Raw genomic sequence first — 16,612 nt, 5'->3', positions numbered from 1 at the left:
TTATCTTCTTGTGAACAATTCCATGTGAGAAGACAAAAACCAACCATAATTGTCTTCAGAATTGGGAGATGACTATGAAATACCCCTTAACTACAGTGGGCTTCTTAAGTCGTATGGAAGCAACACATGTCTTCACCCACAGCCCCAGTCATTGAAACTGTATCAATCCATGACTCAAAACATACCATCCATTCAAGAGCCCAGTCATTTCTGCTAGTGTTTCATGTGTTAAAGATATTCCATTGATGACTGTATCACCTTCGATAACCACATGACCTTTGAAAACCATATAATTTGTTCAATTATGAAAACCACTGTTTTTAAGACCACTCTGGTGTTATCCACAATATGTCAGTCTTATAGCTTACACTTCTGACAGCAAAATCATTACTTTTAAGTTACAGAAGTCCTCAATGTCTTTCTTATTCACTCATTGGAAAAATGACTAACAAAGCTATAGACTTGTAAAAATGATAGATTTTTAAATGAACCATACTTTTGTTGCTTGTTACTTTCCATCCCAACTCAAAATGTTAAGACCAACATCTGATTCTAGTCTACATGTCTATGGTTCCTTCTGCACAATCATGTTGCTTAAAACCACTTTTATTAGATCATAAGGGATGGTGGAGAGAAAATATGTATAAATAACATATATAGAGAGTACATGAGGGTAGGACAAAGTACTATCAATAAAACAGATCGTAGGAGAGGCAGTGGGAAAAGGCTGTGGAAAGAGGCTTTACTCAACAAATATTTATTGAGCACTTACTATGCATAGGCATAATTACTTGTGGTGTGCATTGCGTAGTGGATCCCACATCCTAATCTTTAGAACCTATGAATGTTACCTTACATGACCAAAGAAAAAGGTCTTTGTAGATGTGATTTAGTTAAGGATTCTGAGATCAGGAGATTATCCTGGATTACCCTGATGGGTCCAATGTAATCACAAGTGTCCCTATAAAAGAGAGACAGAGGGAGATTTGACACACATAGAGAAGGAATGTGAAGACAGAGCAGAGAGAGATTTGAAGACGTTGGCCTAGGAGATTGTGGTAATACATCCACACACCAAGGAACGTGGGCAGCCATTCCTTAAAGAAAACTGGAAGAGGCGAGAAAGATTCTCCCCTAGAGCTTCCAGGAGAAGCACAGCCCTGGCAACTTGATTTCAACCCAGCGATACTGATTTCACACTCTGCTTCCAGAACCATGAGATAATAAATTCCTGTTGTTTTAAGCCACGAAGCTTGTGGCAATTTGTAACAGAAGCGTCGGGAAACTTGTACAATGCCTGAAGTTATAGCAGTAAAGAAAAACAGTAAAGAACACAGTAAAGAAAAACAGTCAAGAAAAACAGACACGAGTCTGGCTCCTCACTTACTTCATGTATGATTCCAAAAAGTAGGGTAGAAACTTACACCTCCTACTCACCTATTATGTTGCAGGCATTAGGCACATTCTTTACATCATTTCGACCTTCACAGCTCCATTGTTTTTGCCTGACCAGCATTCACATTTTTACTAATAGCTTTTATAGCGCTGTCAATAGTATGATTGGCTAATAATAATAATAATAGCATTTGCCTCAGATGACATATATTTTCCAGTTTTTTGTTCTTATCCAAAGTAGCTATACTTAGCAGGTTTCTTATTTTAACCTGTAAACTTAGGTTGCCTTAAGTCTACCAGCTACTCTGTCTGGAATGAATATTAGGGAAAATGTGAAGAACACACCCTAGCCTTCACAAGAAGAAATTATTCTTATTTGCCACCATCTGACCAACAGTTACTTATCTCTAAATGCTCAGGAATAAGCAGGAAGTCATTTCCCTGACGAGTAATCCACGGATCCTGGGGGTTAGGAAGGGATGGGGTAAAGGGGTAAAACACCAAGGCTGGTAGGTAGCACATACTTTCATCCACTCCTATGCCCATCCCGGCCTCAGTGTTGCTCTGATATTTCTCCTGAGGACATCAGCCCCAGTGGTGGTTGCCGTAGAATTGTGAGGCCAGGAGGCTAGCAATGATTGTCCTAAGGGAGCACAGTGGGCAAAGGAAAGAGCAGAACTTAATTTGATTATCCCTCTCTCCGCTGCTGACAGCTGCCTTTAACCCTTGACCGAAGACTCACCGTCTCCCGGCTCCACCAACACACACTCATTCCAGCTTCCTGACAGTTTCCTCTCGTATTTGTTGCTTGTTATGTCTTGGAATCTGTATTTAGTTCATACGATGAGAGCTACAGAAGAGAGGGCTCCATCGCCATCTCTCTGGGGTGGAGTTGGACTGTACATCATGGGCGCCCAGCTGTCCCGTTACTATGAAACCTGCTGGACTCACTGTCAGTTTTGTTTCTTACCAAATAGCTAAGACGGATCCAGCTCCTTAGGGACCTGAAGGCTTCGGGAACCATTCGACCATTTCTTTGCCATCTGTGTATAACCTGAGATTCTTCCCCTTACTCTCCACTGACTCTGGAAAGCTGGGAGGAAGCATTAACTCTAGTACCTTTTCCTCTTAACTTTTATATCTGGTTTGCTGTATTCTCTATGTAAATGCCAACATGGTTAGAGGAAAAGGAACTTTCCTTTCATTCCATCTTCAAAGCTCCGAAATTAGTCTTAACCAAATTGAAGCACCTGGACAAGGGGATGAGTACAATATTAGAGGCAAGCCAAATAGATTCTCCTGAAAATGTGAACTTTGGGTAAAATCTCATAAATTCTGAGAAAACATTGGAATTGGTTGATTTCAAAGACAGTGCTCCGGTTTGCTTTAGTTCCAGTCTTCAATTTTAGTATCTTCGTTACTTTGCTCAAGTTAGGCAAAGTCCATTTGTTTTGCTTATCACGCCAAACCTTAATCAATTCACCTAACTTGCAGATTATTAGGAAAAATTAAATAAGATAAAGTATGCAAAGCATTGCGCACAGTGCCTGGCTCAAGGATTTGATGGATGTAAACTTCATATTAGTAAGGCTGAGGGTGAAGATCAAATCAAAATGATACATACAGGCGCTTTGTGAAAGTTATAAATGCCAGCTATTAAAAGTTTATTATCATTCTTACCCTGAGAAGGACAATTCAACATATGCAGATTATAAATTCCTTTTACTTGAATTCATGTTGTTTTTTTTTTATTATTAGTTTATTTTTTTTGGCTGCCTTGGGTCTTTTTTGCTGCGCGTGGGCTTTCTCCAGTTGTGGCGAGCTGGGGCTACTCTTCATTGCCGTGCGCGGGCTTCTCATTGCCATGGCTTCTCTTCTTGTGGAGCACGGGCTCTAGGAGCACAGGCTTCAGTAGTTGTGGCTCACAGGCTCAGTAGTTGCGGCTCGTGGGCTCTAAGGCGCAGGCTCAGTAGTTGTGGCGTATGGGCTTAGTTGCTCCACGGCATGTGGGATCTGCCCGGACCAGGGCTCAAACTCGTGTCCCCAGCATTGGCAGGCAGATTCTTAACCACTGCACCACCAGGGAAGTCCCTGAATTCAAGTTTTTTAAAGGTCCAGTCTTGTGCTGTTCATGCCACTACACTAGAACTTACTGTACTTGTCCTTTCTCTTTAGATAAACAACGGTAATATGTCCAAATTAATCCAGTTGGAATTAATGAACTTAGCCTATTGGAAAAATAACATACTTTAGGTACATTTCTGAAGACTCCATCTCAACATTAAACATTTCCTTAAGAAATTAATAAAATCTGCTGATGGTTTGTCTCATCTGACCATCTGGGTTTCCACACTAATTGCTGCAGATGAGTCACTCTTTCTGTTGAATTTTTAAGTTCAGGTAGAAACAGCATTTTGTTCTTTATCATTCATGCTTCAGTTCACACTCACTCACAAAAGAGAATTCAAACAAACAGATTAAGAAAAATTAGTAGGAGCATAATCCCAGGGTATTTCCATATGCTTTCATTAGAAAGTAGGTTTAGGCCTTAAAAGTTAAATATTTCTAGATAAACTTAATTAACAAACAAATACAACCTTTAAGTAGAAGAAACAGAATTCCAGGTCTGCACCTCCTGGTGTAGTCAGTGCATGGCTAAACTGTCTTCCTTGCCTAGATAGAGCAAGTGTGCCTATTCAATAAACCAATTAGCAATCATTTTATGAGTGTGTATTTTTTTGTGCTCAGCCACTGATATTGCTGTTACAGAGGTTACACAAAACATATAACCTCTCCATACAAAAGAAGTTAGAAATTTTAGAGTCATAGGACTTAGTTGACGATCCAGCTTTACTATCTATTAAATATTGTATCTAAATTTCCTCAGCTGAAAATTAAGGAGACTGATGGGTTTATGGACCATTCGAGGGGATGCTGCAATCAAATATTGCCTATGAGAATGCTTGATAAACATCTAGAAAATATTTATTATAATTACATGGAGATATAGGGATCGGGGCGCTTATATGTTAACTAGGAAGCCATTATCAAATAAAAGGTAACTTTACCATCAAGTGCAAAGTTAGTAGTATAGATTACTTTTGGAAACATTCACCACTTGGACCAGAATTTCATGGAGTCAGTGAAATTTTAAATGATATTTTTCCTATCTCCATAAATATCACCACCTTGGAGTCATATTTCATACTTGTATCTGATTCATCAGAAAATCTTGTTGGCTTTCCTTTCAAAACAAACCTCAAGTCTGTCCACATTTTCCCACCTCCACTGTTAAGACACTAGTCCAAGCCTCCATCATCTAGCACCTGGCAAAGTGCAGAAGTTCCCTAACTGCTCCATCTCCATTACTTTTGCACCTCTCTTAATTATTCTCACAACTGTCAGTGACTCTTAAAAATGTAAATCGTATAGTATCACTCTACTGTTCCCAACTCTCCAATAGCTTCCCATACATTTAGAATAAAATGAAAAAATGATTACTGAGGGCTAGAAAGCTCTCTATATCTATCTTTAGACATAAATATTATACCTAAAAACTTAAAGATTTAATAGAGAGTGAAGCTGAATCTTCAGCTAAGTTAAGTCTTGTGTCTGCCTCTGCAACCTCGCTTCTCACTCCTCTTGCCTCATTCACTGGCTCCAGTTTCTTCCTCATCAGATGCAAGTTCCTGAAATCTCGAAGTCTTTGCACTGGCTATGCTCCCTAACTGGAATGTTGAGTTTTACTTCATACCAAATATAAAAACACACATACAAAAAGTAATTCCAGGTAAATTGTGAAAGGCAAAACAATTTTCAAAAGGGAAAACAATGAACAGTTTAGAAAGCAATATAATACCTTCATCATTTTGGGGAAGAAAAAAATGTATGAGATAGGACACACATAAAACACTAACTATAAAGGAAAAGATTACAAATTGGAGTACATTTAAATAAAGAACTTGTGTTCCTCCATAGAGATAAGAGAGTAAAAACAATACATCTTGAAGCTGTATACTTTTTTTTTTTAACATCTTTATTGGGGTATAATTGCTTTACAATGATGTGTTAGTTTCTGCTTTATAACAAAGTGAATCAGTGATACATATACATATGTTCCCGAAGCTGTATACTTTTGTGTGCCTCTCTACACAAATGTTTTATTTTACATACTTTCACACATAAAGGTTACAAACTTAGGAAGTGTGACACATGAGCCCCAGAGGTCTGGGCAGTGAAGGGAGCCATGGTAGAGAGAGCGCAGGACCTCTAATGCTGCCTAAAGTGGAAGGGAAACGCATGGTGGAGGTCCCCGAAGGAAGATGTGATGGGAGGGCAGAGAATGTAGTGAGAAGCCGGAAATTGGGCCTCATCTCTGCAGTACCTGGCAACTGTCCTAAAAGACACATTCCTGTCTAGCTTGTGTGTGAAAGGTTGTTTTGAAATAACTCAATCTCTTTATTCTTAGCATTCTCTTCAAGATGTGCTTCTTTCTGTAAAAGCTCATTACAAAAAGCTAAATCATCTTTAGATACAGTTTTACCTTTTTTTCTACTGAATTAAATAGAACAAAATTACATTCTCATGAAATCCAATTAAAATACTAGATGATAATCCCACAAAGTGGATTTTACATGCCGGTTAATTCAGGTTTTATCATTTTCAATACATAGTAGAGAGAACAGCTAGTAGTTTAAGCATTAAATTAACAATGAAAACTATCCCTGACTCTCTGGTAAGCCGTGGCTAAGGAGAACTCAATATTTCACACCCATCAGGACTGTGCTCGAACGTATTACGAACCTGAATAGAAACGTTATACCATATATAGTTATTTTTCTTTCAAGTCAAGAATTTCAATTTGTTATTGTGGGAAATAAACTCATCATCATTTCTAATTATCTTGACTGAGCTTTAAAACAAATGCCATTCATTATTGTAAATATTTAGCCAGTAATTATTAAATAGATCAGCCCAGCATGACTATTCCAGCTGGAGGAGAACAGATTTCTTGCTGCTCATGTTACTGTATAAACTATCCTTTAAATAAGGATGAGGATGACAGAACTGATTATTTCTGCTCCTGGGATTCATTACATTCTCACAACACACTTGCCAGCTGAAGTCCATATAATGTCAGACAGAGCTCAAAGGAAGTTTTCCGATTATTTTCATCGTCTGAAGTTCCATTTTTCAGCACTAGATATGTGAAGCGGTCCACCTTTAGTATAAATCTGACTCATTTGCCAGGAATAGGGCTCCCGATGACTACACTGTAACTTTTCCTTGCCTTGATTCCTAATCACAATGTATATTTCACTGTGTTTAAAAATAATATTCAAGTGTAATTATGCATGCTGTTCTTGAAATACCTTCGTCTCTGCAATGTGCTTTTTTTTTTTTTTTTTTTTTTGCGGTACGCGGGCCTCTCACTGTTGTGGCCTCTCCTGTTGCGGAGCACAGGCTCCGGACGCGCAGGCCCAGCGGCCATGGCTCACGGGCCCAGCCGCTCCGCGGCATGTGGGATCTTCCCGGACCGGGGCACAAACCCTTGTCCCCTGCATCGGCAGGCGGACTCTCAACCACTGCGCCACCAGGGAAGCCCATTGTGCTTTTTAATATGCATTACTATATGTAAGGTTTTCCTAAAAGAAGTTACCAGAAGTCTAATTAGTATTAAAGCCATTTTATCCATCTGCCTATAATATACACCTCAGAGACTATTTCGAATATAAAGGGCCACACAATAATGAGGTTGGGGGCACAAGTCATTATTACTATTACACTTCTCACATGAATTTCCAGTTCTGAAATACATACATGTTTATGGATTTAAAATAATTGTACACTGTTTTCTTTATTACTTAAAATCAACCGTAGTAGTTAGTGCACTTGTTGACTTTTTTCTCTTAGTGTTGATGTTTAATCGTTAAAGTGTCTGTGTTTCATTCAACTTTCCAAGGATTCTCCTTGTTATCCAAACTTAGGAAATGAAATTTTAATTGAGACCATGCCTCTCAAGGGGTAACCACTCTTTCCTCTCATGTGACACGTGACCACCCCAAGAAATATGAGTCAAATCTTCCCAGCATCTGATAATATTGTCAACACGTCTCCAGTTGATCGTTATTTCACGTTGTTCATTAAAAAATGGATGAAGAACAGACATAATTGCCACATAAAGTTAGCCTCTCACCACAGGGATAGGAGAAGCTTGATTTCCACCTCCATAGCCACCGTATAAGCTGCTACTCAGGTTGTGTTGTCCTGACCTATGGAAAAAGAGAATGGGTAAGTGCTGGAGCACAACTCGTCACTCTAGCCCGGAAATGTCAAAGAAGACAGAAGTAAATGCCCAAGTGTGTATGATGCATCTCAGCGTTCAGAACACTAGAGTGTAGATACCCATTACGTCTTTAACATATAGCACCTGGCTAGATTCTGACATGGCTGGCATCGTAAGGAGACAAGACTGGCCTCTGAATAGTCATCTTGGTAGTAGGAAGAGTGGAATAAGAAAACAGGATGGGGTATGCTGATAAGGCTGAAGGACTGATGTTTCCATACTACCCCCAGAGAATTTCATGGAGGTGATCGAGTCGGTTCTGGGATCCAGGAGGGCTGGCCAATGCATCAAAGCCTGAGGTCTCTCCCCCTACCCTGGCTGAGCATGAAACTCCAGGCCTCCTCCGCTCAGGGCCGTTTGGTCTGAGTTAAGACACAGGACACCTAAAAGCAGCAAAGAGCCGCCAAGCTGCAGCTTTCCTGTTAGCGTGTATGTGACTCCACTGTGAAACATGAAATTGAAAGGGAGCTCCTTTGCGAACTCCTGCCCTCCGGTTCTTTAATATTTGGCTTTTCCAACTGTTCCTCCAGACAGACTGTGAGCTCTTGGCAGTGGGGGTTGTAAAGTCTTAGGGTTTAGCACAAGGTCAGTTAAAAGCACAAAGCATTTAGCAATTGTTTGAATGAATTACGAATTAGCGAATGGAATTTTAAAGAAAACTGATCATAATATTAAAATAAATATAATAGTAATATGAATGGATCAAGGAAGAAGGCAATTGATATTCAAGACATAATGAATCCATAAACACATAAAAACAGAGAAACAGTCAACTTTCTATTTTTAATATCTTCTATATTTAATAATCTTTGTAATAATTTATACTTTGCTATATTTAATAATCATTTTAATAATATTTAATAATTTTCTATATTTAATAATTTACCAAACATGAAAATACATAATAAATTAATATAAAAGACAGTACTTAGACTATTTGCAAAATGTTTTAGCAATAATACCCATAGTGAGGATGCAGTGAAAGATATCCTTATATATTATTAGGAGCAGTTTAATTAATAGAGCTCTTTAGAGGAGCAATATGATAATAAGAATCAAGAACAATTTAAACCAGCACTTGGAAATTAGACGGATGTCGACTCACATCTCAGCTCAACTGCTGATCAGCTGAGCGACGTTGAGCAAGTAAGTGCTTTACCCTTTGGGAGCCACCTATAAAATAAATAAAATGGGATGCCACTCTTTAGCTCACAGCTTTGTCATGACACCCAGATGTGACAGTGCATCTATAAAGCACCAACCACGACAATAACAGGTGTTCAATGAATGCCAGTACCTTCCCCTCATCCTCCTTTGTTCTCTCTCCACAACCAAGTGCGAATAATGCTGCTGATCACATTGTCCAGGGTAGCATGAATCTAACTATTGAAATGCTTTTCCTGAATTATTTTCCCCTAGCCATGGGAAACATGTATTAACAGCTGCCAGGGAAGACAAGTTGAAACCATGGAGGGTCACTTAGCACTTCCTGGAGCTGAGTGGTTTCCAAAGCAAAGTGGTCACAGTTATTGTACAGTCTGTAAACCATGAGGGAGGCAACAGAACAGCTCAAGTCATCTCTGTCACTTTGATGAGTTTTGCCATGGTCACAAGGTTCCATTCCTTAAAGAGTTTAAGGTCTCTGGCCAATCAGGTGTATCGCCTCATACTGCAAGGTGCATTGTGGATTTGCCCTTTTATTTATTTATTTATTGAAGGGGATGAGTAGAGGGTTTACTCTACCCCCATTTAGTAGTAATCATTGACCTGTGTCAATCCACTAAGTGAGGTTTGCTTCTCCATAGCTTTAACACACACGTCCCAATCACCCTGAAAAGAAATCCTGAACTAATTAGCAGTCGTTCCTTATTCCCCTTTCCCCCCAGCTCCTGACAATCAATATCTATTTTATGTTTTTATTTTTTCCTATTCTGGACATTTCATATAAATATAATCATACAATATGTAGCATTTTTTGTCTGGCTTCTTTTACTTAGCATAATCTTTTCAAGGTTCATCCATGTTGTAGCATGTATCAGTAATTCATTATATTTTTGGCCGAGTAATATCCCCATGTACAGATATAGCACATTTTGTTTATCCAGTCATCAGTAATGAATATTTGAGTTGTTTCTATGTTTTGGCTATGTGAATAATGCTGCTACACACATTTATGTTAAGTTTTTATGCCAACATATCTTTTCAATTCTCTTGGGTATGTACTTAGGTGTGGAATTGCTGGGCCATGTGGTAATTCTACATTTAACCATTTGAGGAACTGCTTGACTGTTTTCCAAAGCAGCTGTACCATTTAACTTTCCCACTACTCAGGCAAGAGGGCTCCAGTTTCTCTCATCCTCACTAAAACTTGGTATTGACCATCTTTTTGATGATAGCCATTCTTGTGGATTTGAAGTAGTATCTCATATGGTTTTGATTTACACTTCCCTAATGTCCAAAGATGGTGAGCATGTTTTCACATGCATATTGACCATTTGTATATATTCTTAGGCAAAAAGTCTATTCAAATCCTCTGCCCATATTTAACTGAATTGTTTGTCTTTTTTATTTTTGAGCTGTAAACATTCCTTATATATTTTGGATTCTAGACCATTATCATGTATATGATTTGCAACTATTCTTTCCTCTTCTGTTTATGGGTAGTCTTTTCACTTTCTTGACAGCATTGTTTGAAGCACAAAATTTTAAATTTTGGTGATGTTCAGTTTTTTTTGTTTTTTTGTTTTGATTCTAAGTGTACTACCTAAGAAATCATTGCCGAATATAAGATCATGAAAGTCTACTCCTATGTTTTCTTCTAAAAGTTAATAATTATAGCTCTCACATTTAGGTTTTTGATCCATTTTAAGTTAATTTTTGGATGGTTACAAGGTCGCATCCCTTGTACAGCTTCATTGTTTTGCATATCCAGTTGTCCCAGCACTATTTGCTGAAAAGACTGTGCTTTCCCCCATTTAACTGTTTTGGCACCCTTGTTAAAAATCAGTTGCCCAGGGCTTCCCTGGTGGCGCAGTGGTTGAGAGTCCACCTGCCGATGCAGGGGACGCGGGTTCGTGCCCCAGTCCGGGAAGATCCCACATGCCGCGGAGCGGCTGGGCCCATGAGCCATGGCCGCTGAGCCTGCGCGTCCGGAGCCTGTGCTCCGCAGCGGGAGAGGCCACAACAGTGAGAGGCCCGCGTACCGCAAAAAAAAAAAAAAAAATCAGTTGCCCATAAATGTACAGGTTTATTTCTGATCTCAATTCTACTCTATTTATCTAGGTGTGTATCCTTATGCTAGTACCAAGGTCTTGATTACAGTAGCTTTGTAATAAGTTTTGAAATTGGGAAGAGTGAGTTCTACAAATTTGTTATTCTTTTTCAAGATTATTTGGCTATTCTGAGTCCTTTGCACTTCAGTATGAATTTTAGGAATAGTTTATCCTAAATGGCAACTAGGATTTTGATAGTGATTGCACTGAATCAGTAGATCAATTTGTGGATTATTGCCATCTTAACAATATTAAGTCTTCCAATCTAAGAACATGAGATAGCTTTCCTTTTATTTAAGGCTTTTAAAATTTCTTTCAGTGATGTTTTGTAGTTTTCAGTGTACAAATCTGGCATTTGTCTTATTAAATATGTTCCTAAAGTATTTTAATATTTTGATGTTATTCTGAATGAAATTTTCCCTTAATTTCATTTTGAGATTGTTCATTGCTAACATATAAATGTATAAAAATACAATTGATTTTTGTATATTGATCTTGTATCCTGCAACCTTGATGAACACATGTATTACCTCTAATAGCTTGTTGCTGTTGACGGTGCTTAGCCTTTTCTGTATAGGAGATCATGCCCTCTGTAATTAGAGATAGTTTTCCTTCCTCCTTTCCAATCTGGATATCTTTGCTTTCTTTCTTTTTTTATATACCTAATTGCCCTGGCTAGAATCTCCAGTACAATATTGAATAAAAATGGTGAAGGTGGACATCCTGTCCTGTCCCTAATCTTAGAGGGAAAGCTTTCCATTTTTCATCATTAAGTGTGATGTTTTTCTTAGGTGTCCTGTATCACATGGAGGCAGATCCCTTCTATTTCTAGTCTGAGTGTTTTTTTTTTTTTTTATCACACAGCAGTGTGCACAAGTTGTAGGTTGTCAGCATAAGAATTCTAATACAAAAGAAGTTTGTGTTATAATAATATAATGTAATATAACATAATATAATTATGTTATTCTACTGCTTAAGCCAAAGGTTCCCAGGGGCTTCCAGGATAAACAGAAAACTGCTTAATACAAAGCTCTTCCCACTCTGACTCTAACCTGTCCACTTACTTCACTTGCTACATCTCACTTCATAATCCACAGTCCATTCCTGAAGAAATGCTTACTGTTCCATGGAAGGTTCATACTTTGTCACTCATCTCTCGGGTTCTGCACAGACTGTTGCTTTGCCTAACGCACAAACTTCTTTCTTTTCCTGTAAAACTTCTACTTGCACTTCAAGATCCAGCATATGTTTCCACTTTTCGACATTAAGTGTTCATCCTGTGGCTTTCCAGAGCGTGCATACTCTATCTGCTTGTCTATTTATATAATCTCAACTGTACTCAAATAATATGTCCAATTGTCTAGACATTCCTACTAGACTAGGGATTTTCTGATGTGATACTTCTTTTTATTCCCATTAACTGGCATGCTAGATGGTACAGAGTGGGATTTCAAATAAATAATTTTTAGTTCTAATATCATGAGAACTAGCCTTTGCACAATGTGCAAACTATAGCTTACTTATAGGTAAGGCTTTTTTTTTTTTTTAAACCACCACTGGTCCATAGCAGGGCAATTCAAACTTTTGGCATTCAGGTATAACTTAATGGATTCTGACACACACCCAAACCACAACATTAGGATGCATCTTTGAAGATATATCACAATTTCAATTACTAAAGCATAGTATTTTTAAAAAGAGCATCAATGATAACACAAATTATAAAACATCAATGTTATAAAACATCTGTAATCTTGCTGTAAGACATCTATAATTTTTGAGGATAGAGAGCTTGAACCAAGAATAAGATCCACATCACCGTTATTATTTTATCTTTATTTTAAGCTAGAAACCCCCTAAGTCACAATCACAATGGCAATATATCAGAGAAGGCAACATGTATGTGATGAATTTCTGAGAAGCTTCTGGATAGTTGGATCCTAAGAAAATACAGTCAGATTACTCATCACAAACTTTTTAGTATCATGGTAGAAACAAGACACAAATATATTCACTGAAGAATGTATGTCGGAAATAGAGGCAAATAGAACCCCCATCCAATTTCCATGTTGTATTGCAGCAGTAGGTAAGGTTTTAAAATATACCTAGTAAAATCATGTCTTTCTTTCTGTGACAAGTACAGAAAATTGTCAAGTGTTGGGGGACAAGATCAAATATTTATGCTAGAGCCACTTGATTGTTTTCCAGAAACCCTAATGCATCTTGTAGAAAGTATAACTTTTGTTATGTTTCCTCCCTGAAGTGATAGATTCAGGTTATCCAAGATGATTATAGTATATGATAATAGTTAGGGTCTGGGCTCTGGAGTCAGGTTGCCTGTGTAGAATTGTGGCTCCACTGATTTTTTTTCTCCTGTGACCCATAGTAATTTATCTAACAGCATTTTTAAGTGGGGATAATAATAATTTCTATTTCAAAGGTAGGTTATGAGGGGCTTCCCTGGTGGCACAGTGGGTAAGAATCCACCTGCCAATGCAGGGGACACAGGTTTGAGCCCTGGTCCAGGAAGATCCCACATGCTGTGGAGCAACTAAGCCCGTGCGCCACAACTACTGAGCCTGTGCTCTAGAGCCCGCGAGCCACAACTACTGAAGCCCGCGAGCCACAACTATTGAAGCCCCCGTGCCTAGAGCCTGTGCTCCGCAACAAGAGAAGCCACTGCAATGGGAAGCCTGCACACCGCAACGAACAGTAGCCCCCACTCACCACAACTAGAGAAAGCCTGCACACAGCAACGAAGACCCAATGCAGCCATAAAAAAAAAAAAAGGTAGGTTATGAGGATTAAATGAGGTAGATAGAGTACTATTCTTAGGACAGTGCCTGGCATGTAGTACCTGGTCAATAGCAGGGTGACTGAGCAGAAAGGAAATGTGGAAGAAATCCCTGGAAATTTCCTCCTAGTCTCCCATGCCCTGCCTGTGCTTCCTAAAGGCCAAAGGCAGTAGCAAACCAGCTGAGAATCTTGGGGGCCATCTTAGAATTCTTCCCCCATAAAGCCCTAACGTTTTGTTCATGCCTTGCCATATTGTAGCCATCTGCTCATGGCTTTATTGTTAACACATTTTTTTTTTCTCTCCGTTGTGAGTTCCTTGAGGATAGGGATAATATCTTTTTCAAAATTGAATCTCAGGCTTCCCTGGTAGTGCAGTGGTTGAGCGTCCACCTGCCGATGCAGGGGACACGGGTTTGTGCCCCAGTCCGGGAAGGTCCCACATGCCGCAGCGTGGCTGGGCCCGTGAGCCATGGCCGCTGGGCCTGCGCGTCCGGAGCCTGTGCTCCGCAATGGGAGAGGCCACAACAGTGAGAGGCCCGTGTAAAGAAAAAAAAAAAAATTGAATCTCAGTAGAGCTTTAATAAATATTATTGAATTGAATAAATACTGAAAGAATGACACATATTCAAGTACAAGAGAATGCAAAGGAAAGAGAGGAAGGCTTTTGCAGGTAGCAATATTTGAAAAGGCAATGAAAGGTTGTTCATTTCTTTCTCCTTTAAGGTAATTTTTAATTTTTTTCCTATAGCTATGTATTTGAAGCTTAAAAAAAACAAACACTACAGAAGTATTTTCAATTTGTAAAAAACCATTCAAGCAATACATAAGCATGTAAAATAAATAATAAAATTTCCTTTCAGCAGACTATCCAGATTCCATTCTCCTCATCAAAAATAACTAGTTTGCAACTTCCGGGAAGATGGCGGAAGAGTAAGACGTGGAGATCACTTTCCTCCCCACAGATACACCAGAAATACATCTACACATGGAACAACTGCTACAGAACACCTACTGAACGCTGGCAGAAGACCTCAAACCTCCCCAAAGGCAAGAAACCCCCCCAGGTACCTGGGTAGGGCAAAAGAAAAAAGAATAAACAGAGACAAAAGGATAGGGAAGGGACCTGCACCAGTGAGAGGGAGCTGTGAAGGAGGAAAGGTTTCCACACACTAGGAAGCCCCTTCGCGGGCGGAGACTGCGGGTGGCGGAGGGGGGAGCTTCAAAGCCGCGGAGGAGTGCACAGCAACGGGTGCGGAGGGCAAAGCTGTGAGATTCCCGCACAGAGAATCAGTGCTAACCAGTACTCACCAGCCCGAGAGGCTTGACTGCTCACTCGCCGGGGCAGGCGGGGCTGGGAGCTGAGGCTCGGGCTTCGGTCGGAGCGCAGGGAGAGGACTGGGGTTGGCGGCGTGAACACAGCCGGCAGGGGGTTAGTGCGCCACGGCTGGCCGGGAGGGAGTCCGGGAAAAAGTCTGGACCTGCCGAAGAGGCAAGAGACTTTTTCTTCCCTCTTTGTTTCCTGGTGCGCGAGGAGAGGGGATTAAGAGCGCTGCTTAAAGGAGCTCCAGAGACGGGCGCGAGCCGCGGCTAACAGCGCGGACCCCAGAGACGGGCATGAGACGCTAAGGCTGCTGCTGCCGCCACCAAGGAGCCTGTGTGCGAGCACAGGTCACTATCCACACCCCCCTTCCGGGGAGCCTGTGCAGCCCGCCACTGCCAGGTTCCCAGGATCCAGGGACAACGTCCCTGGGAGAAAGCACGGCACGCCTCAGGCTGTGCAACGTCATGCTGGCATCTGCCGCCGCAGGCTCGACCCACACTCTGTGCCCCTCCCTCCCCCCCCTCCCCCCTGGCCTGAGTGAGCCAGAGCCTCCGAATCAGCGGCTCCTTTAACCCTGTCCTGGCTGAGCAAAGAACAGACGCCCTCCAGCGACCTACACGCACAGGTGGGGCCAAATCGAAAGCTGAGCCCCTGGGAGATGTGAGAACAAAGAAGAGAAAGGGAAATCTCTCCCAGCAGCCTCAGCAGCAGCGGATTAAAGCTCCACAATCAACCTGATATACGTGCATCTGTGGAATACCTGAATAGACACGAATCATCCCAAATTGAGGAGGTGGACTTTGAGAGCAAGATTTATGATCATTTCCGCTTTCCTTCTTTTTGTGAGTGTGTATGTGTATGCTTCTGTGTGAGATTTTGTCTGTACAGCTTTGCTTCCACCATTTGTCCCAGGGTTCTATCCGTCTGTTTTTTTTTTTTTGTCTTAATAATTATTTTTTTATTTTAATAACTTTATTATATTTTATCTTACTTTATCTTCTTTCTTTCTTTATTTCCTTCCTTCCCTCCTTCCTTCCTTCCTTCCTCCCTCCCTCCCTCCTTTCTTTCTTTCTTTCTACTTCTACTAATTCTTTCTTTCTACTTCTTCTTCCTTTTATTCTGAGTTGTGTGGATGAAAGGCTCTTGGTGCTGCAGCCAGGAGTCACTGCTGTGCCTCTGAGGTGGGAGAGCCATCTCCAGGACACTGGTCCACAAGAGACCTCCCAGCTCCACATAATATCAAACGGCGAAAATCTCCCAGAGATCTCCATCTCAACACCAGCACCCAGGTTTACTCAACGACCAGTAAGCTACAATGCTGGACATCCTATGCCAAACAACTAGCAAGACAGGAACACAACCCCACCCATTAGCAGAGAGGCTGCCCAAAATCATAATAGGTCCACAGACACCCCAAAACACACCACCAGACATGGACCTGCCCCCCAGAAAGACAAGATCCAGCCTCATCCACCAGAACAC

At 40.5% G+C, this 16,612-nt stretch overlaps 1 long non-coding RNA gene across 1 annotated transcript in view; it reads left to right on the top strand.

Annotated features, from left to right (window-relative positions):
* The window catches only part of LOC138842675 (uncharacterized), a 91,305-nt gene extending 76,496 nt beyond the window's left edge, over nucleotides 1–14,809 (top strand). Inside the window, exon 3 of the long non-coding RNA XR_011377430.1 lies at nucleotides 14,670–14,809. This is a non-coding gene — a long non-coding RNA (uncharacterized lncRNA). The remainder of the gene's footprint in view (nucleotides 1–14,669) is intronic.
* Nucleotides 14,810–16,612: the final 1,803 nt, after the last annotated feature.

This window comes from Globicephala melas, chromosome 4 (genome assembly GCF_963455315.2).
Source record: "Globicephala melas chromosome 4, mGloMel1.2, whole genome shotgun sequence".
Classification (NCBI taxonomy): Eukaryota; Metazoa; Chordata; class Mammalia; order Artiodactyla; family Delphinidae; genus Globicephala; species Globicephala melas.
The sequence above is the reverse complement of the archived record's forward strand: the minus strand, read 5'-3'. Positions and strand labels throughout refer to the sequence as shown.